General features: G+C 40.0%; 1 protein-coding gene across 6 annotated transcripts in view; it reads left to right on the top strand.

The window, feature by feature from the left end:
* SH3GL3 (SH3 domain containing GRB2 like 3, endophilin A3) overlaps positions 1–23,166 on the top strand; it is a 199,379-nt gene that overhangs the window by 58,590 nt on the left and 117,623 nt on the right. For 2 of the 6 annotated variants that reach the window (XM_030930694.1, XM_030930695.1), the window contains one exon: positions 5,378–5,707. The exons of the other annotated variants lie outside the window; for them this stretch is intronic. The gene's annotated coding sequence lies outside the window, so the exon portion shown is untranslated. The remainder of the gene's footprint in view (positions 1–5,377; positions 5,708–23,166) is intronic. 6 annotated transcript variants of the gene reach the window in all.

The raw sequence follows: 23,166 nt of genomic DNA on the forward strand, positions 1-23,166 counted from the left end.
GAGTAGCTGGGATTACAGGTGTGTGCCACCACACTCAGCTAATTTTTGTATTTTTTAGTAGAGACATGGTTTCACTAAATGTTGGCCAGGCTGGTCACAAACTCCTGACCTCAGGTGATCTGCCCGCCTTGGCCTCCCAAAGTGCTGGGATTAGAGGCGTGAGCCACTGTGCCTGGCCTGAATTTCCTTTTTAATGACATGTTTGTTCAAGTATTTTTCCATTTTTAAGAAATTAGTTTTATTTATTTGTAGCAGTTCTTCACATATTCTGGACACTAGCCGTTTGTTGTCATATGTTGTACAAATATCTTCTCTTGCTCTGTAGTTTATCTTTTCACTCTCTAAAGCCTAAAGATGTCTTTTGGTAAAAAGAAATTATTTTACTGTAATAGGGTTTATTAATCTTTTCCCATATTTGTTTTTTAACATATAGATTTTTTTTTTGTAGTTGATTTTATTAGCCTTTGCCATTATAGGTCCTGACTTCTGAAATCCTGTTTAGAAAGGCATTCCTACTCTGAGATTACACAAATGTTCACCTACATGTGGTGGTTTTATTTTTATGTTTTCATTTAAAAATATTTAAACCATTCATCTGAAATTTTTTTAAAGCTTTGATTGTAACTTTTTTTTTTTCCCTGAATGTGATGAATATAGTTAGCAAATTTATGGGATAATCTGACCTCTTCCTATTGTAAATGCTACCCGTATTACGAAGTGGGATCCTATATATTGGCTATATTTCTGAGCTTTCTCTTTTGTTAATTGCTCATTCTGTTGATTCTGGCACTTTCTGCCACCTACTTGTAGTTACTGTGCTCTGCGGGGCACATCTGATAGGGCCTGCTCCCGCACGTTACTCTTGTTTTTCGGCATTTTCCTGATATTTTTTACATTTTTGTTTCTAGATGAGCTTTACGATTCGTTTAATATTAACATATTATTTTTGGCTGTGTTGTAGTTTTGTCTGTGACTTGTTAGAAATTAGTCTTCCCACTTAGGAATGTGGCATGTCTTGCCATTTACTTTTGAATCTTTTTATGTCCCTCAGAAAAATTTTGTAGGTTTCATTTCAGTAGAGGTCTGGCAAATTCTTAAATATTCTACGTTTTTAAAATTTTTTGTTTCTGGTGTGAATAGGCCCTTTTCTCCTATGCGTTTTCTGATACATAGGTTTTCAAACTTCCACTCCTTTAGCGATAAAGGCTCCCGAGGAGTGGCTGAGGGCTGGGGAGCATCGCAGCTCTGGCCCCATCTCTTCACTATAACAGGTTTTGTTTATAGAAATCATTCTTTTTTGCTAAAAAAAAAAATCATTTTCCTGATTGGTTATTACTGATGTTTGAAAACCTGTTTTTGTGTACACTTTTTTTTTTTTGAGACAGAATCTTGCTCTGTGCTCAGGCTGGAGTGCAGTAGCACGATCTCCGCCCACTGCAAGCTCCGCCTCCTGGGTTCACGCCATTCTCCTGCCTCAGCCTCCCAACCACGCCCAGATAATTTTTTTGTGTTTTTTTAGTAGAGACAGGGTTTCGCCATGTTAGCCAGGATCTCGATCTCCTGACTTCGTGATCTGCCCGCCTCGGCTTCCCAAAGTGCTGGGATTACAGGCGTGAGCCACTGCGCCTGGCCTTTGTACACTTATTTTTAATGAATGACCTTTACTGATGTCTTTTGTTGGTTTTAATTACTTTTTTAGTGATTCATCTTGGATCTTCCAGGTATTCATTCCTTTATTATTATTGTCTTTTATTTTTTGGAGAGTCTCACTCTGTTGCCCAGGCTGGAGTGCAGTGGTGTGATCTCAGCTCACTGCAGCTCCACCTCCTGGGTTCAAGTGATTCTCCTGCCTCAGCCTCCCGAGTAGCTGGGATTACAAGTGCATGTCACCACGCCTAGCTAATTTTTGTAGTTTTAGTAGAAGATGGAGTTTCACCATGTTGGCCAGGCTGGTCTCGAACTCCTGACCTCGGGTGATCCACCCACCTTGGCCTCCCAAAGTGCTGGAATTATAGGCGTGAGCCACTGCACTTGGCCTTATTCATTTATTTATTGAAAAAATATTTATTCAGTGCCCACCCACTATGTACCAGACACATTTCTAGGTGCTTGGAACATATCTATGAGCAAAACCCGTGTATATCATATGGTAAGCTCAAAATGAGTATATTATACAGTAAGTACTTTGGAGAAAAAGAAAATGGATCAAGGGTGCTAGAGGTGGGATATGGGGTCCAGGCGCAATTTTATTTTATTTTATTGATTGATTGATTGAGACGGAGTCTTGCTCTGTCACCAGGCTGGAGTGCAGTGGCTCACTGCAACCTCCACCTCCCGGGTTCTAGCAATTCTCCTGCCTCAGCCTCCTGAGTAGCTGGGACTACAGGCACACACCACCACGCCCAGCTAATTTTTGTATTTTTAGTAGAGACGGGGTTTCACCATGTTGGTCAGGATGGTCTCAATCTCCTGACCTCATGATCCGCCTGCCTTGGCCTCCCAAAGTGCTGGGATTACAGGCGTGAGCCACCCCTGGGCTTACATTTTTAAAAGATCATTCTGGTTGCTCCTTTGAGAACAGATTTTAGAGGGGCCGAGGTAGAAACAGGGAGACTGATTAGAGGTGATTGTAAGGCTTCTCACCCAGGATCTTACTGTGCATTGAGCAATTGGTAAGGCTTATGGAATGTATGTTTTTACATACATTGAGCATTTTAGTGTGCATTAAGAAACTACGCATTTAAAAAATACATATTTTTCTTGAGAAAGTGATGGGACAGAAAAGTGAGAGCAGGGGAACTGCCTTTGGAACAGGCCATTTTGGTCAAGCCTTGTCCTGGATAAAGAAGATGGGGAATGAAGGCTGACCTGCTGTGGAGGGGAGGAATGGGCAGGCAGGCCCTGCCTTGTCTCATGGAGTGAGGGCAGAATCCTGGTAGCACGTTCTTAGATGTCCCACCGACTTTGGAGAGGACTGGAGGCTGGGGATAGACAATGACTCTTATGATGAAGAAAGCTTATAACTTTGTGTTTTGCTTCTAAATGATTGCTGTGGCTTTCTGGCTTTAAACTGGTTTATATTTTCTGCAACCTCACTTCTTCCTATTTAGTAGACCAGAACTTCTCAGTAATTTATTGCTCAATAATGGGAGAAAGGAAGAACTTACTTTTCAAGTGAAGACTTTGTATGTCAAATCCAGTTTTATTGGTGTGATAAACGCTGGTTTCTGTTAAATTTACCAGGTTGGTCAGTGCTGGTTCCTGATATAAGAATCGTATTAACCCTTTTAAGAAGATGATTTAAACTTCTGGAGAAAGGAAGAGGGCAAAGATCTTTAAAGAGTATGCTATTTTTATGATGCCTCCCTAATTATTCAGAAATATGAATACTTCAGGGATTTAACTCTAGAATAAGTATAAATTACCCAGTTACTGCCTTGAAGGAGTTTACAATCACTTTGAAGAGAATCCTCCCCTCACCCCCACCAGTCTCACAAAGCCTATTTTAAATTATACCCTTGGAAAAATTAAACCAAAACACTGTACAAATATGTTTGGTGTGGAGTTCATTTCTTTGATTTGGGCCTTTCACTTTGGGCCCACACACTTTTGCCATCCTTTAGGGAGCATGCCCAGTGCTAGATTCGAAGTGAATATATTAATGTATGTGTTCACCCATCAATGCCTTGTGTTGAGGGAAAAACAGAAGAGAGTGTCATGGAAGGCTTAAGGATTTTTTTTTTTTTTTTTTTTTTTTTTTTTTTGCTGATACAAAGTGCTTTTTGTTATTCAACGCATGTGCCATCATCAGACAACTTCATCCAGAATGCACAGCAATTCTGTAATATAGCTCTGCCTGGTGCAAAATACCTCATTTTGCATAGAAATGCAGGATTGCTTCATGTAGATAGAATAGAAAGAATCTTTGCTTTATTCATGTATGAATAAAATGTCTTTGTTCGTGGAAGAGAAAAGTGCCTCTTATTGTTTGGAAGCTGTGTGAATTTTAAATTCAGCTGATGGCCCACTATATTATATCTTTTGGGGGAAAAATTAGCTTTGCTTATATAAGTTTGGAATCTAATGTCTAACCTGGTGGCCTAAATAATTTTTGCTTTGGAGTTTGGTTACTATGTAAAGACATTGTGTTTGCCACAGCCGTTGCCTATCAGTGAATTGCTTTAGCAAAATTTTATAGTCCTAATTTTAAAAAATTTTATTTATTCCCTTGTCCCACATAAGATTTGAAGCAACTTGCTAAAAATTAAAAAGTACAATGTAAATAAGAGTCATAAATCATGATCCGGGAACATATAAATATTTTATGGAAAAGTCAAAGCTTGTAGAGGCATGTGCAAGTGTATTTATGTATCCATATACATGTAAAAGGGTGCATGATGTTGCTATGTGGATCCTCAGATTTGATGTTGAGCTTCCTGGCAGCCAAAGTGAAAAAAGGAAGGCAATCAGTTAATCCTTTCTCTGGGTTTGTAAGGGACTACTTAGAGCATATCCACACCAAGCAGGGGTACAGCATTCAGCCTTTCCCAAAAGAAAGCTGGCCAATCAGATGTTCTCACTCATAGGTGGGAATTGAACAATGAGAACACTTGGACACAGGGTGGGGAGCATCACACACCAGGGCCTGTCGTGGGGTTGGGGGAGGGGGAAGGGATAGCATTAGGAGATATACCTAATGTAAATGACTAGTTAATGGGTGCAGCACACCAACATGGCACATGTATGCATATGTGACAAAGCTGCATGTTGTGCACATGTACCCTACAACTTAAAGTACAATTAAAAAAAAAAAAAGCTGACCAATCAGAAGAACGGATTAGGTAGGTCCTGGGATGCCCGTGATGGTGCCTTAGGCTTTTCTCTTTATGGAAGGTACTGCCTCTGGCAAGTGACCTGCGGGATTACAGGCAGAAATAGGGCTGGCAGAGTGCCTGGTGTGCAGTCACAGAACCCTCCAGCTCCAGATGTAAACTTTTGGCTTTCTTCAAAGTGTTCGCTGGTTCTTAACAAAATGAGAAAAAATAAGAACAAATAAGGAAAAAATGTAAATTTCCTTCAAATCTGAATTTATGTGATGTCAGATATTATGTTCCTCCTATAATTTTAGTATTAAAAGTTCCTTTTTAAAATGAAAACAGCAGCAATAGTTACAAAGGTTGTGTCCTTTCCCGGGAAAATGAAAAAAGTTGAAAATACTTTGTATACAGTAATAATAATAACTGTTACTACTACTATGGGTATTTACTGCTTATGAAATCTAAAAGTCTAGAAACTCCTATTTCTCTTGGGCTCTAGAGCATCTCTGTCAGCTGCTTCGTCTCCAGGATCACAACGTTTCCAGTTTTCTCTCTCCCAGTGTACTGTGCACCTGCTGGTTCCCTCACCCAGCACACCTTGGCTCCCAGGAAGCCACACGCTTGACGTTTACCATGCTTCCTGGGCATTTCCTCCTACCATCCCCACCCTGGACAGGGCTGGTGTGGTGTCAGGCCTTAGTGTTGCACAAGCTTTCAGGATACAGGGTAAGAGGGGAGTTTGACACTTGGAACAATACTGGACCTAATAGGAGCCAGACCTTGGATGGACAGTCACTCTCTGTGAGTTTTTGCACCATGTCAGCACTATAAACTCACTGCAGTGGAGTTTCGCACTGACAAGGGTCTTCAGACCTAGGTCACCTCAGAAGGCAAGGAGAGCCTTGACAGGTCCTCTCAAGGGGGATAAATACCACCTGCTATTTAAGAGGACTTGACCCCATCCCTGCTTCTATCCATTAATGGGTGATTTTTAAATTCTTCTGAAACTGTTATTGCCAAGGTCTTGGTGGCACTGAGGGTGAGATCGCTTTTCTGTAACCCAGATGCATTGCCATTTGCTCCTTGATAGTGTAAGATAAAGATGTTTAAGTCAATTAAGAAAAAAATGTGCTTAATACTCTTTTCATTTGCCTTAAGAACTCCATGTTTATTTAATATCAGTTTAATTCTTAGCTGCTGCAAGGTCTGGGTAGTTTTCATTTCGAAACTACTGCTAGGGTGAGAAGTCTCATAAGTGCTTGTGGTGTTCCCAAATAATTTGCTTTTGTGTGGCAATCACAGCCTGGAAGTGCGCTGCTTTCTTTGCTCCTGGTGTCAGAAAAGCTACTCCTGGTTTTCAGATCAGGCTTTCCTGCACATTAGAATTGGAAAGGTCCTCCGTTCCTGCCCGTGTAAGGGAGCCAAACAAAAGGTGCCAGGCAGAGTGGTGGTAGGGCAGCATCATTGCTCCCTAACCTTCACCCTCCTCCTTCTCTCTTCCTTCCTGGCTGTCCCTGCCTTCCTGGCCTCCCTATTCCTCCATCCCCTCCAAGACTCTCAGTGTAGTCAGCGCTCTGTTTTCCCGCCTTTGCCTGGCTGTCTCCCTCCCTGCCTCTCCCTACCAGCTTCGTCCAGATGAGGTGCTATTCTGGATGGACTCCTTAGAGTACTCATTAACTAGATGAATAAGCTGCCAGCAATATTGTTCCTGCTTCCCACATTTTAAAAAGGTTATATCTTTTTTTTTTCCTTCTAAACTGTAGAGCCATTTGAAAACAGTCTTTTGGAAATATATTTACATAGGTCCTCATGACAAATCCACGCACTCCTTTTCAGACAGGTTTCAACCACTGCATAATGAGATGGTCTGGGTCAACTTTGCACAAAAGTTGTACTTTTCCTGCTGTGAATCTGTGTTTTTCTGCTGTGTGTATTAGCAATGCCTTTCCCGCCCTACCTTCTGCTAGTGATGCATTTATCACAGCATGGAGCTGAGAGGTGTGGGGTTGGAAGGGTCTTTGAGAAATTGTTTAATCGCTAGAACGAGGTCAAGGTTTTGAACATTTGACTTGTGGAATGTTAATTACTTGGCAATGAAAAGGAAATTTGTTTTCTGAAAGTTCAACTATAGCTACAGAATAAAGACCACGGAAAGATAAGACATGGTGTCAAGAGGTTTCATGATCTTATTCCACGTCCTTTTCAGGTCCCAACTGCACTCAAACCCTCCACTGTTGAGCCACACCAGGTGAGTCACCCTCTATCCCTAGACGTGCTGGACATCTGCATCCTGTGGTGCCTTGGCTCAGGCTTCTCGTTCATCTGGGAAAACCCTTGCCTCTCTCCTAGACTTCCCAAATGCTGCTTCCAGGCATCATCCCTGCCCTCCTTCCTTTAGGCAGTCTTTTCTACCACTGAGAACACTTCCCTCGTGCTCTACTGCAGACTGTACTTCATGCTGCTTTGTTCTTTGTGGTTGATGCATCTGTCTCTCCCACTAAATCATGACCCTCCATTCATTTCTACTTCCCACTTGACCCAGGGCATGGTAGGTGCTCAATAAATCTTTGCTGAATGGAATTTTTCCATCTAACTCTAAGAGCAACCTGAGCAGAAAATCATAAGTGAATAAGGATCGTAAATGGATGATCATCATAAATGACTGATCATCGTAAATAAATGATTATGTCATACACACAATTGCAGAACACTGATAGCTATGGCATAGCTCTTATCCTAGAGGATGTTTCAATTCACTTTATGTTAGGACGTAGAAAAGACAAGGAGAAACAACTAGTCCATGAGGATTATTTTCCATGGCTTTGTTCCTTCCATCTGTGCTGTTCAGTAGCCAGTTTCACTGAGCTTCCCTGTAGTGGATGGGTAGAAATTGTGTATTATAAGTACTTGCTCATCAGTGGATCAAGGGCAAAAATCTCAGTGCCTGGAGTTTGGGATAATATTATGTGAAAAATAATTTTTTGCAATATAATGAGATGTGACACTTCCCACTTTCCAGAACAAGGACTTGTCTCCTTTGGATTTCCAGACCTCCCTTCCAGGGAGGAAGAATATCTCCCTTGGAAAACTTTTCCCACTGACAATTCAGCCTTCTGTTTTCCAAACCCGCTTAGAAGCTAAGTTGCCCTGGAAATACACAATGAAATGTTTAGGGGGAAAGGGGGCATCATATCTGCAATTTGTCCTCAAAATGATTTAGTGGAGGGAGAGAGAGAGAGGGTGGAAAGGGTGGGTTGGAGGGAGAAAAAGAGAGAGAGAGAAAATTGATAAAATAAATGAGATAAAATTGAGGGAATCTGGCGAAGTCTATTGGAGCATTCTTTGTAGCATTGGGGAATTATTTTGTCATATGCTTGCAACTTCTCTGTAAACCAGACATTATTTCAAAATAAGTTTTTCAAAAGCAGAAGCAAATTCTTTGAGTTCTTACCCAGTTTAAAAGGATGAGATGATTGCAGAAATGTTGTGTTTCTCTATCTGTAGGCATAAATGGTAGTGCTTTGCAGTTTAGGATCCATTCACACAGAAACTGCATTTGAGGCAGGTGTTTGTGAGCACCTTTTGACCCCTTGACATTTAAGCAAAGGACAAGTGGGTCCCTCTTATTCACAGCTGTCATAGGTCAGACTCTGCTTGTTGGGGGTGTCAGGCTGGGAAATTCCCCTCACTCCCAAGATGTCCATGTCCTAATCCCTAGGACCTGTGAGTGGTATCTTATATGAGAAGGCAATGTGAGGATGGAAGCAAGAGATTGGAGTGATGTGAAGGAGAGATCAGGGTCCAAGGAATGCACATGACCTCTAGAAGCCAGAAAAGGCAAGGACACAGATCCTGTCTCCTAGAGCCTCCAGAAGGAACCAGGCCTGCCAGCACCTTGATTTTAGCCCTGGAAGACTGATTTTAGACTTCTGACCTCTAGAGCTGTGAGAAAACAAGTCTGTATTGTTTTGCCACTGAGTTTTTGGTAACTTTTTATAGCAGCCAGAGGAAACAAATCTACTTGGGTGAGTGAATTCTATGCCCGAGTTCATAAGTGAGAGTGAAGTCAAGGCATGAGTTTTGGATTATTGTCATTAGCATTTCAAAGAATTGTCCTCTGGCTCAAATCAGCAGTGTTCACACTTTGCTTAATTACCTGTGTCTTATTTTGTTCTCCAGCTTTGATCACATGTATGACAAATGGAATCGGAATGAATTCCAGAACTAGCAGGTTGAGTGCTTGACATTACTTCACAGAGATGTCACGGATGCTTTGGGAAGTGCTTTTCTTGATGGTGCCTGGATTTATGTAGCAGGATATTTTGTCCTGGGGTAAAGGGAGCCCACGCAGGTGGAATGGGGAGGGGAAGGGAATGGGAGCTGATGCCTAGGCAGGTTTCTCAAACCTGTGTGAATTAAGGACCCCTTTCCATAAGGGACTTTTTGGTGTATTGACTTAAATTTAGTTTTATTATATTGCTACTTAAATATGTCTAAACATAAAACTAAGTGTTAATTTATGCTTATAGCTTTAAGACAACTATAAACTCCAAACATTTCAAATTAAATGCAAATAAAATTACAAATCTAATAAAATTCAAATTAACATCACTGAGTTAATGTCACGGATAATGTTTTGCTGATTTTAAATTGGTGTTCTCAATGTGTTTTCACACACACTCGTGAAGTTATGGAACATTATCTTTGTTTCTGCTGAACTATGTTTAATTCACTGTAAAAATATCGTTATGTTGAAAGAAACATATACATCACAGTAATAAATTGATTTATCAAGAACGGTTTTCAGACTCTAACGCAAATATTCAGTTGGTTTGATTCCAGGAAAAATAAAAAACAGACCAAGATAAATCATGGTATTTAGTGATGTACACTTAGGGAATTAAAGTCAGCGTAGTAATAGGCTATGAGAGGAGGTGGGAGGTTGTGTTAGAAAGGGATCCATGGGGGGCTTCTGGGTTACTGGCAAGGCTCAATTTCATGATGAGCATGCATTTCTTGAGTCTCTTGTTTTCTGTGGGCATAAAACATAAGTGTACAGACTGTTGGATTATTATAAAGTGAACACTAATGTTACCCCATTAAGGGCAAGAACTAGGACATTGCTAGCATCCCAGAAGCTCCCATGTACCTTTTTATAGTTACATCCTCTTCTTTCCCAGCAAAATAACTACTAATAGTATGTTTTCTGGCAATGACTTATTGCTTTTATCTATAGTTTTACAACCTAAGTAGGTATATTATGCCATTCTTGCATTGCTATAAAGAAATACCTGAGACTGGGTACTTTATAAGAAAAGAGATTTAATTGGCTATGGTTCTGCAGGCTGTACAGGAAGCATGGTGCTGGCATCTGCTTGGCTTCTAGGGAGGCTTTGGGAAGATTACAATCACAGTGGAAGGCGAAGGGGCAGCAGGCACGTCACATGGCAAAGCAGAACAAGGGTAGGGGAAGGTGTCATACACTTTTAAATGACCAGATCTCACGAAAACTCACTATGACCAAGATAGCACGAAGCCATGAGGGGCTGCCCCACGATCCAGCACCTCCCACCATGCCCCACTTACAGCATTGGGGATACTATTTCACATGAGATTTGGATGGGGACAAAGACCCAGACTGTATCAGGAGGCATTCCTAAATACTGTGAATTGAATTTTGCCTATTTTTGAACTTCTAAAAATAGGGCCATATGTACTTTTGTGTTTGACTCTTTTCACTCAACATTTTTATTTTTTTAAGATCCATCCATGTTGTTCTGCATAACTGTAGTTCATTTTTATGGTGGTATAGAATACCGTCGTATAACTATACCATACTTTATTGAGCTATTTTCCTGTTGGTAGGCTTCTGGGGTCTTTTCAGTTTTTGGCTATTACAAATAATGCTGCTATGAACATATTCATACATGTCTCCTAGAAGACTTGTGTCTAAAAACAGACAGATGGTTCATGTGGTGTTCATTGCTAGATGATGACACAGTTTTCCATGTGACTTTCTTTCTTTTCTTTTTTTTTTTTTGAAATGGAGTCTTGCCCTGTCGCCCAGTCTGGAGTGCAGTGGCGCGATCTCAGCTCACTGCAAACTCCATCACCCAGGTTCAAGCAATTCTTCTGTCTCAGCCTCCCGAGTAGCTGGGATTACAGGCCCCCACCACCATGCCTGGCTAATTTTTGTATTTTTAGTAGAGACAGGATTTCACCATGTTGGCCAGGCTGGTCTTGAACTCCTGACCTCAGGTAATCCACCTGCCTCACCCTCCCAAAGTGCTGGGATTACAGGCATGAGCCACCATGCCTGGCCATGAGTTTCATTTGTGTTTCCTTCATTTTGATTGAGGTTGAGAACCTTTTCATATATTTATTGGTCATTTGGATTTCCCCTGTTGTGAAGGGTCTGCCCAACTATTTTGTCCATTTTTCTCTTTTTCTGTCTTCTTATTGATTTGTAGAATATATATTCATTCTGGATATAAGCCCTTGTTGGTTTTATGTCAAAATTATTTATTTTGCAGATTGAGCTCTCTTCTTTTAAAAATAATTTTAACCTTTATTTTAGATTCGGGGGGTACATGTGCAGGTTTTTTATATGTGTATATTGCATGATGCTGAGGTTTGGGGTACAATTAATGCTGAGGTTTGGGGTACAGTTAATCCTGTCACCCAGGTACTGAGCATATTACTCAAAAGTTAGTTTTTCAACCCTTACCCCCAATTCTCCCTGCCACTTCTAGTAGTCCCCAGTGTCTATTGTTGCCATCTTTGTGTCCACAAGTACCCAATATTTAGCTCCCACTTTAAGTGAGAACATGCAGTATTTGGTTTTCTGTTCCTGTGTTAACTTGCTTAGGATAATGGCCTCTAGCTGCATCTGTGTTGCTGCAAAGGACATTATTTCATTCTTTTTATGGCTGCGTAGTATTCCATGGTGTGTAAGTACCACAGTTTCTTTATCCAATCCACTGTCAATGTGAACCTATCTTTGCTATTGTGAATAGTGCTACGATGAACATACATGTGCATGTGTCCTTTGGGTAGAATGATTTATTTTCCTTTGGGTATATGCCCAGTAATGGGATTGCTGGGTTGAATGGTAGTTTCGTTTTAAGTTCTTTGAGAAATCTCCAAACTGCTTTCCACAGCAGTCGAACTAATTTGCATTCCCACTAACAGTGCATAAGTGTTCTCTTTTCTCCACAGCCTCACCATTATCTGATGTTTTTTGACTTTTTAATAATAGCCTTTCTGACTGGTGTGAGATGGTATCTCATTGTGGTTTTGATTTGCATTTCTCTGATGATTAGAGATGTGGAGCATTTTTTGCATGTTTTTTGGTTACTTGTACATCTTCTTTTGAAAAGTGTCTATTCATGTATTTTGCCCATTTTTCAATGGGGTTATTTGTTTTTTGCTTGTTCCATTGTTTAAGTTCCTTATAAATTCTGGATATTAGACCTTTGTTGGATGCATAGTTTGCAAATATTTTCTCCCATTCTGTGGAGTGTCTGTTTACTCTGTTGATAGTTTCTTTTGCTGTGCAGACGCTCTTTAGTTTAATTAGGTCCCACTGGTCAAGTTTTTGTTTTTGTTGCAATTGCTTTTGAGGACTTAGTCATGAATTCTTTCCTAAGGCTGATATCCATAATGGTGTTTCCTGGGTTTTCTTCTAGAATTCTTATAGTTTGAGGTGTTATATTTAAATCTTTAATCCATCTTGAGTTAATTTTTGTATATGGTGGAAGGTGATAGTCCAATTTAATTCTTCTGCATGTGGCTAGCCAGCTATCCCTGTGTGTGCAGCTTTATTTCTAGGTTGTCTGTTCTATTCCATTGGTCTACATATCTGTTTTTGTACCAGCACCATGATGTTTTGGTTACTGTAGCCTTATAGTACTGTTTGAAGTTGGGCAATATGATGCCTCCAGCTTTGTTCTTTTTGCTGGTGATTGCTTTGGCTATTTGGACACTTTTTAGGTTCCATATGAATTTTAGAATAGTTTTCTCTAGATCTGTGAAAAATGATGTTGCTAGTTTGATAGAGATGGTGTTGAATCTTTAGATTGTTTTAGGCAGTTTGGACATTTGAACGATATTGATTCTTCCAAACCATGAGCATGGAATGTTTTTCCATTTGTTTTGTATCATCTATGATTTCTTTCAGCAGCGTTTTGTAGTTCTTCTCGTAGACATGTTTCACTTTCTTGGTTAGATGCATTCCTAGGTAATTTTTTGTGTGACTGTTGTAAACAGGATTGCATTCTTGATTTGGCTCTCAGCTTGAATGTTATTGGAGTGTAGAAATGCTACTGATTTTTGTGCATTGATTTTGTTTTCTGAAACTTTACTGAAGTTGTTTATCAGTTCTAGGAGCCTTTTGGTGGAGTGTCTAGGGTTTTCTAGGTATAGAATCATATCATCAGTGAAGAGAAATACTTTCACTTCTTTTCCTATTTGGATTCCTTTTATTTCTTTCTCTTGTCTAATTGCTCTGGCTAGGACTTCTTCTTCCACTCTGTTGGTGGTATCTGTTGGTCAGTGAAGTTCTTAATTTTAGTGTAGTCAAGTTTATCCTTCTTTTCCCTATATGGCAAGTATCTATACATATAAGTATTTATATGTATCTGTTTTAGACATCTTTTTCAATTCCAGATTATGAAGCTACTCTTTATTTCATCTTCTAAAGCTTTATAGTTTTGTTTTTCACATTTAATATTGTAAGTCAAGAACTGTGGAGTGTCTGAAATTTTGCCTTACTTGCAAACTAACAAGTTAGCCTGCCTCAGTGTCACAAATGTTAGCAGAAGACACAAGACTCCCAGGTCAGAGACAAATGACTTGGCCAGAGTATCAGCATCTTCTTGTGCCAGTTCCCAGAGCCCAAATTCCCACAGAGCAAATGTGTAGAGGGTCATGTGACTTGTACACCTGGAGTGAACTGTGTTAGAGGTGAGGAGCCCTGAGCCTAGGGAATCCAAGTCTTTTATAATGGGCTGTAAGCTTGCCTGACCTTTGCCCAGAGGGAGAAATTGTCTTTGTATACTGGACAGTAAACAAGTCTGTCATTTTCCTTGGGGAGAGACACTGTATCTTCTAAGACTGTTTGCCATACAAATATCCTTGAAGAGACAGCAAAGAACACAAAAAAAGCAGAGCTTCTGCCTTCAAGACTTGCAGAAACATGAGAGATTTAGGGAAAACTATCTCCCCTAAGGTGTAATCTACCTGTTAATAATTTGTGTGTGCTGAGAGGTAAGCTTCATAATTTTCTTTGCCGAAACTAAATTATCCCAGCATCATGCCTTGGAAAAGTGGGAGAAAGCTGTCTTCCAAGGCATAGGTGCTGGTGAATTAGACTGAGGTTGCTGCAGTGGAGGTGAGGAGTGGGTACAGACAGCTACATGCTTCAGAGATGACAGAGCTCCATGGGCGGTTGGGTTGTTGAGGAAGGGGCTGAAGGAAGGACAGGTGTCAGGAGTAAGAGTCTTCTTTGTTGAGTCTTAAAATGTATTGTGTCCCTAGAGAGGAAAAACAAACATTTAAAATAGGCATCTGTTATATTGAATACTGGAAATTTGCTAAGATGGTAGATTTTAGATGCCCCTCCCACCCACCCTCACAAAACAGACAGCTATGTGAGATGACAGATATGCTAATTGGCTTGAGTGTAGTAATCATTTCACTATCTATATATATATAGTAAAACATTATGTTGTATATCTTAAACATATACAATAAAAATTAAGCAAAAAATAAAGAGGCCTGTATTTCTCTTAACCTGTTAAATACTCAGTATAAATTTGAATTTAGAATCTGAAGTGGATCATGCACCCGAAATTCCTGCAATTCCAGCTGGCCTCTTTCTGAGGTGTGTTTCCTCTTACTGATATTTATTCTTTCCTTTCCAGTCTCAAAAGCAGTCTCCATGGCAGAATAATCGGTAACCAAATGTAGAGATATCTGCAATGAAGTGATATTTTATGAGCAAAACCTCAACTTTTTTTTTTTTTTTGAGACGGAGTCTCACTCTGTCGCCCAGACTGGAGTGCAGTGGCTCAATCTGGGCTCACTGCAAGCACCGCCTCCCGGGTTCACGCCATTCTCCTGCCTCAGCCTCCACAGTAGCCGGGACTACAGGTGCTCGCCACCACGCCTGGCTAATTTTTTGTATTTTTAGTAGAGACTGGGTTTCACCCTGTTAGCCAGGATGGTCTCTATCTCCTAACCTTGTGATCCGCCCACCTCAGCCTCCCAAAGTGCTGGGATTACAGGCCTGAGCCACCGCGCCCCGCCAAAACCTCAACTTTTTTTTTTTTTTTTGAGACGGAGTCTCGCTCTGTCGCCCAGGCTGGAGTACAGTGGATCTCAGCTCACTGCAAGCTCCGCCTCCCGGATTTACGCCATTCTCCTGCCTCAGCCTCCCCAGTAGCTGGGACTACAGGCGCTAGCTGGGACTACAGGCGCCCGCCACCTCGCCCGGCTAGTTTTTTGTATTTTTTTAGTAGAAACGGGGTTTCACCGGGTTAGCCAAGATGGTCTCGATCTCCTGACCTCGTGATCCTCCCGTCTCAACCTCTCAAAGTGCTGGGATCACAGGCTTGAGCCACCGCGCCCGGCCAAACCTCAACTTTTCAACAAAAGAAAACAAACCATAGAGGAAAGAAACCTCAACTTTTCAACAAAAGAAAACAAACCATAGAGGAAAGGAGATTTTCTTTCATTAGCCAGGGTCCAGTTAGGATGCAAGAACCTTGCTAAGTATTTTACATGGAAGAGATTTCATACAGGGATCTGGCTCTACAGGGTCTGGAAGTTTGAAAAAATTAAAAATGGACACTACCTCTAGGTGCTGGGTGATAAAAGGGAAGAGGTGGCGATACAAAATCCAGGTGCTCAGAGTAGGAGCTACCTGGGGTGGTACTGATGAGGGGGAGGGGAGAGCTGGGAATGGAATGGCGCAGGAGATACCACAGCGCTCCTGCTTTACCCACTGCTAGAAGGATGACCGTCAAGGCTAAAAGCAGGAGCAGAGTCCTTTCTTCCCAGCTCTTTCTTTTCACTGTCACAGCGTAACCAGAAGCCAGCAGCAAGGAAGCCTGAGAAATGTAGATTGCAGAGTAGAATCACTGAATGGAGGCAGATGAGTGGGGTTGGGGCTGAGAGATAATAGGCAAATAACTAGCAGAGTCTAAGCAGCCAACTGTTCAGATTAGCTCCTCCTACAACAGTGTGAAAATTGAAATGCTCATTTTGTTGCTACTTCTAGGAACTGTGGCCCGTGGGTCAGTTGGGAATTAATGGCAAATAAAGGAGATTCTGGAACAGTGTTTGCTTATGTGTTGTGTCTGATTAATTTCCAAAGTCAAGTTGAACTAATTTTGGATTTATATGCATTTTTGAGGTCAAGGCTAGAGGTCATAATATCTGAGGTCTCATTCTAGCCACTTTTCCTGTCACCTGAGTAGTTGGTGCTATGTCGGGGAGAGGACACAGAGAGGAACAGGCACTGAGAAAGGGAGGGAAATAATGGGTTCAGAATTGGGACATCCAGGAGGCAGCTGAAAACGTGCGTCTGGAACTCTGGGGTGAGATTTGGGGCTAAAGATCACAATCTAGGTATTTGATGGTAAGCACATCCTTTGAGAGTGTATGCAGTTTCCCAGGAGAGAATGTGGGAGAAGAGATGAGGGAAAGGTTGAAAACCCTGGAGGACACCAACATTTTCAAAGTTAGAGGAGCCAGCAGAGGAGAGCTCATCCTAATGGAGAGCCAGATTATTTGCTTGAAACTTTCATCTTTGGTATTATTTGCACTGTAGTGGAATGAACAACCATAATGTGAGTTTAAAACCCAGATACCAAAATATTGTTTGTTTATAGTCTCCCTCAAACTCCTATCTTCCATAAATGCTGGCGTGGAGATTATGTAACTCTTCACTTCCCTTCTCTGCACAATTGATAAAGGAAGAGGCACACTTTGCTGACCTCATTTTGGCAAATCTGTTGGCTCTTTCTTGGGCGTTCCCATGCTCATGGTCACAGTACTGTTACTATGTTAATTTAGCTCTAGAATTGAGTTTAAGCTACTGATCAGAATTTCTTTTTCTTACTTTGTCATTATAGCTGTTTTTTGAAAAGCAAAATTACTAAATTTCTTAAGTCAATAATTTCAGTTTGACAAAGAAGAGGCAAAATATATGCAGGCTTTAAAACATGCTCTGAGACCACAGAAGGGTCTTTTTCTGATCCAAATATCCTATTGAAACTGTGTGACTGTAGGAAAAAATCTGTGTAGGCTAGAGCAAGTTCAGTTGAAATCTATTTTTAAAAACACTTAATTACCTTTCATCCTAAATCATAGACATGTTCAGCATTTTAAGAAAAGCTGATACACCTAAATCTGAATATTTATGACAAAGAAATCATTAACGCCCTTTCATTTTACCAAAGGATTCTTTGATGATGCCTTTCAACAAGCCAGTTTCTAAAGTAAATTTAAAATGTTTTGAATTGTAAAAAATAGATTTACATGTGATGTTTCAAGGACACATCTTGTAAAGGAAGTACAGTTGTAAAGTGTTGAGCAAGGTCATGAAAGTTTTCACAAGAAGGAAAAGAATGACGTTTATTTCTACCTTTTCTTTTTTCTAATCAGCATCTCAAAATAGACCAACAGTATATTCCATTGTTACTATTTGTTTGCTGCAATACAAATGACATCTCATTTGATTTTAGCCCTTTAACCTTGACCTAAAATGACCTCGTGGAAACAAATGAGCACTGTAGAGACACCTGCCCCTCAGAAGAGTTTGGAAGGGCAGAGTTCTGTGGGAGAGTTTGCCTAGGAAGTGGTACGGGGTGGGCTGCCCGGGAGGGGTGTGTGGAGTAGCGACCAAGAAGGTGCTGAATGCCATCTCCCAGGAACCTGCCCAAGACTGACTTTTCTTATGTGAGGCCCCCAGGCAGAGGTGGGGAAATCCCCAAGCCTTCCCAGAGGGCAGTGAGGCTTTCTAACCTTAACTTTTGAGTTAGGAATTAGTTCACATTAGCAGTTTTTGGCTCCCTGAGGCTGAGGTTGGGAAGCTTTTATGAAATAATGGAAATGTCCGGCCCTTATCTCTAGATGGAGATCCAACCTTAATTTATGCATCCAACATAGCCTAAACTATTGTCCTCTTTTTCTCTCTGTCCTCCTTCTCCCCTGCCTCCCTCCTTCTCTCTCTTCTTTCTTTCTTTCTCTTCCTCCCTCCCTCCCTTCCCTCCCTCTCTTCCCTCCCTCCTTTCCTTCCTTCCTTCCTTCCTTCCATCCTCCCTCCCTCCCTCCCTCCCTCCCTCCCTTCCTTCCTCTCATTTCCCAGTGGCCTGGTCTCCAAAATCAAATGAGTGTGTGAAATCAGTAAGGATTCTCCTCCCTGAAAACAATGTGTTGTTGGCAAAAAGCAACAACTGCCCCTGCAAACACCAGAACCCTCCAACAGAGTGAATGGGGAAGATCATATTTGGTGTTCAGCAATCTTATATTAAAAAAACAGCAAAAACCCAGAGGAAGTGAAAAAAAGTTAGTAGAAACTGGTCATACTATACAGATGATTTCTTCTCCACCTGTTTGGAAGTTTTGCTTAAGTCTGGCTTTTCTTGTAGTATTGGGAAGTGAATATCGTTGGTGTGAGAGAATGTGACAGTGGATACTATACTGTACAGGGAGCTCTGTGGAGCTTTGCAGCCCTGAAAGTTTTTATTTGCAAGGTGTTGGTTGAATCATCCTTTCCTCCTAAAAGTTTCAGCACATACAAGTTGCTGACTTATTGGCTATTTTCTTCTTTTAACCCAAATTCTGTATGTATTCTTAGTTGTGTTCTCATGAAGAATGCATCTTCTCATTTTCAAAGTGAAATCAAATGGATCCATGCCTTTCACATGTAACTTTCTGTTCAACTGCTTAAAATTATTTTTATTGATCCATAACATTTGTACGTGTTTATGGAGTACGTGTAATATTTTGCTACATGCATACTGTAATGGTCAAGCCAGGGTATTTAGGGTATCTACCGCCTTGTGTATTTGTCATTTCCATGTGCTGGGAACATTTCAGGTCATTCTCTTTTGCTGTTTTGAAACATACAATACATTGTTGTTAACTATAGTTGCCCTACTCTGTTAGCGAACATTAAAACTTATTCTATCTAACTGTATGTTTGTACTCATTAGCTAACCTTTCTTCATCCCCTCACCCCGCAACACACCCTTCTTAGCACCTAGTAACTGTTATTCTGTTCTGCCTGCATGCGATCAATTGTTTTAGCTCCCACATATGAGTTAGAATATATGATATTTTTCTTTGTGCCTGACTTATTTTACTTAACATAATGACCTCCACTTCCAACCATGTTGCTGCAAATAACAGGATTGTATTCTTCTTTATGGTTGAATAGTATTCCATTGTGTATATATTCCACACTTTATCCATTTATTTGTTGATGAACAATGATTCTGTATCTTTGCCATTGTGAATGATGTTGCAGTAAACATGGGAGTGCATGTATCTGTTTGATAGACTGATTTCTTTTCCTTTGAATAAATACCAAATAGTGGGATTGTTGGATTGTATAGTTCTATGTTTAGTTTTTTGAGAGATCTCCATACTGTTTTCCATAATGGCTGTATTAATTTACATTCCCACCAGCAGTGTATGAGAGTTCTCTTTTTTTCACATTTTATTAGCATCTGTTATTTTTTGTCTTTTTGTTAATAGCCATTCTAATTTAATAAGATATCTCCATTGTGGTTTTGATTTGCATTTTCCTGATGATTAGTGATGGTAAGCATTTTTTCATATATCTTTTAGCCACTTATATATCTTCTTCTGAGAAATGTCTACTCCATATGCTATTTTAAATGAGATTGTGTGTGTGTGTGTGTGTGTGTGTGTGTGTGTGTGTGTGTTTTGCTATTGAGTTGAGTTTCTTTGTAAATTCTGGATGTTAATTTCTTGTTAGATGAATAGTTTGTGAATATGTTCTCCCATTCAACAGGTTGCCTCTTCACTCTGTTGATTGTTTCCTTTGATGTGCAAAAACTTTTTACTTTACTATAGTTCCATTTGTTTACTTCTATTTTTCTTACCCATGCTTCTGAGATCTTAGCCATAAAATGTTTGTCCAGAACAATGTCCTGGAGTGTTTCCCCAAAGGTTTATTCTGGTAGTTCATAGTTTTGGGTCTTATGTTTAGGTTTTAAATCATTTTGAGTTGATTTTGGGGTATGGTGAGAGATAGGGGTCCAATTTCATTCTTCTGTGTATAGATACCCAGTTTTCTGAGCATCGTTTATTGAAGAGGGTGTCCTTTCCCCAGTGTATGTTTTGGGCATCTCTGTCAAAAATCAGTTGGCTGTAAATATGTGGATTTATTTCTGGGTTCTCTATTCTGTTCCGTTGGTCTGTGTGACTGTTTATATGCTAATACCATGATGCTTTGGTTACTATAGTTTTGTAATGTATTTTGACATCAGGTAGTGTGATGCTTCTAGCTTTGTTCTTTTTGCTCAGGATTGCATTGGCTATTTGGGCTCTTTTTTTGGTTCCGTATGACTGATGTTTCTATTTCTATAAAAAATGTCATTGGTATTTTAATAGAGGATTGCACTGAATATGTGGATTGCTTTAGGTAGTATGTTCATTTTGACAGTATTAATTCTTCCTGGCTATTATTAAAAAGTCAAAAAATCACAGATGCTGGTGAGGTTGCAGAGAAAAAGGAACACTTATATACTATTGGTGGAATTAGTTCAATCATTGTGGAAAGCAGTGTGGTGATTCCTCAGAGAGCTAAAAATAGAACTGCCATTCGGCCCAGCAATCCCATTCCTGGGGTATACGCAGAATAAATTGTTCTGTCATAAAGACACATGCACACATATGTTCAATGCAGCACTGTTTGCAATAACAAAGACATGGAATCAATCTAAATGCCCGCCAGTGCTAGATTGAATAAAGAAAATGTGGTACATACATACCACGGAATACTATGCAGCCATAAAAAAGAATGAGATCATGTCATTTGCAGGAACATGAATGGAGCTAGAGGCCATTATCTTTTTTTTTTTTTTTTTTTTGTTGAGACCGAGTCTCGCTCTGTCACCCGGGCTGGAGTGCTGTGGCCGGATCTCAGCTCACTGAAAGCTCCGCCTCCCGGGTTCACGCCATTCTCCTGCCTCAGCCTCCCGGGTAGCTGGGACTACAGGCGCCGCTACCTCACCTGGCTAGTTTTTTGTAGTTTTTAGTAGAGACGGGGTTTCACCGTGTTAGCCAGGATGGTCTCGATCTGCTGACCTCGTGATCTGCCCGCCTCGGCCTCCCAAAGTGCTGGGATTACAGGCTTGAGCCACCGCGCCCGGCCGAGGCCATTATCTTTAACAAAGTAACACAGGAACAAAAAATCAAAACCACATGTTCCCACTTATGAGTGAGAGCTAAATGATGAGAACACATGGACTCTTAGAGGGGAACAACAGACACTGGACCTTCCAGAGGGTGGAGGGTTGGAGGAAGGAGAGGATCGGGAAAAATAACTAATAGGTACTAGGCTTAATACCTGGGTGATGAAATCATCTGTACAAAAAACCCCAGTGACAGGAGTTTGTCTTATAACAAACCTGCACATGTACCCCTGAACATAAAAACAAACAAACAAACAAAAAAAACCAACAGCAGTATTAACCCTTCTAACTCATGATCATAGAATGTCTTTCCCTTTACTTGTGTCCTCTTCAATTTCTTCCATCAATGTTTTGTAGTTTTCCTTGTAGAGATCTTTCACCTCCTTGGTTAAATTTATTCCTAGATATTTCTTTGGTAACTACTGTAAATGGGATTGCCTTCTTGATTTCTTTTTCAGCTAGTTTATTATAGGTGTAAAGAAATGCTACTGATTTTTGCAGGTTGATTTTGTAGCCTGAAACTGTACTGAATTTATCAGATGTTAGAGTTTTTTTGGTGTAGTCTTTAGGTTTTTCTAAATATAAGATCTTGTCATCTGTAAAGAGGAACAGTTTGACTTCCTCTTTTCCAATTTGGATGCAGCTATTGGATGAAATTTTCTGTAAATGTCTATTAGGTTCATTTGGTCTAAAGTGCAGTTTAAATCCAATGTTTCTTTGTTAATTTTTTGCCTAGATGATCTGTCTAATGTTGATAGTTAGGTAAAGTCTTCCACTATTATTGTATTGGAGTCTAACTCTCCCTTTCGATATAATAATATTTGCTTTATATATCTGGGTGCTTTGGTTTTGGTGCACATACATTTAGATTTGTTATTTCATTTTCTTTATTGATCCCCTTATCATTATATAATTATGTTCTTTGCTTCTTTTTACTGTTTTTGACTTAAAGTCTGTTTTATCTGACATAAATATAGTTATTCCTGCTCACTTTTGGTTTCTGTTTGTGCAGAATATCTTTTTCCATCCCTTAACTTTTAGTTTATATGTGTCTTTACAGGTGAAATGAGTTTCTTATAGGTGGCATATAGTTGGGTCATGTTTTTTAATTCAGCCAGTCTATATTTTTTAAGTGGAAAATTTAATCTGTTTACTTTCAAGGTTATTATTGATATGCGAGGACTTATTCTCATCATTTTGTGAATTGTCTTCTGGTTTTGTGGTTCTTTGTTCCTCTCTTACTGTTTATCATTGCCACTTGCAGGTCTTCTGCAGTGATAACATTTGAATCTCTTTTTTTTCCTCATTTGGGTTTTTGCTCTACCAGTGAGTTTTATTCTTTTGTGTGTTTTCATGATGGTAGCTATCATACTCTCACTTCCAGATTTAGGGCTCCCTTAAGCATTTCTTATAGAGCTGGTTTAGTGGTGATGAATTCTCTCTGATTTTGGTTGTCTAGGAAAGACTTTATTTCTCTTTATTTTGTGAAAGATAACTTTGCTAGATATAGTGTTTTTGGCTGTCAGCTTTTTTGTCTTTCAGCACTTTGAACATAAACCTCAAGTTCATTCTCTCCTTGCCTGTTGTCTTTCCACTGAGAAATCTGCTGTTAGTCTGATGGGGGGCAGTTCCCTTATGTGACTAGATGCTTTTCTCTTGATGTTTTTAGAATTCTCTATCTTTGGCTTTTGATGGTATGCTACAGAGAAGACCTTTTCAGGTTATATCCATATCTATTTGGGGATCACTGAGATTCCTGTATCTGGATGTCTTAATCTCTTGCTAGACTTGGGAAGTTTTCAGCTTTTAACAAACGTATTTAACAAAATGTATTTTGTTAAATACATTTTCTATACCTTTGTCTTTCTCTTCATTTTCTGGATCATCCAAAATCTGGA

The sequence above is a fragment of the Rhinopithecus roxellana genome, chromosome 5 (genome assembly GCF_007565055.1).
Source record: "Rhinopithecus roxellana isolate Shanxi Qingling chromosome 5, ASM756505v1, whole genome shotgun sequence".
Classification (NCBI taxonomy): Eukaryota; Metazoa; Chordata; class Mammalia; order Primates; family Cercopithecidae; genus Rhinopithecus; species Rhinopithecus roxellana.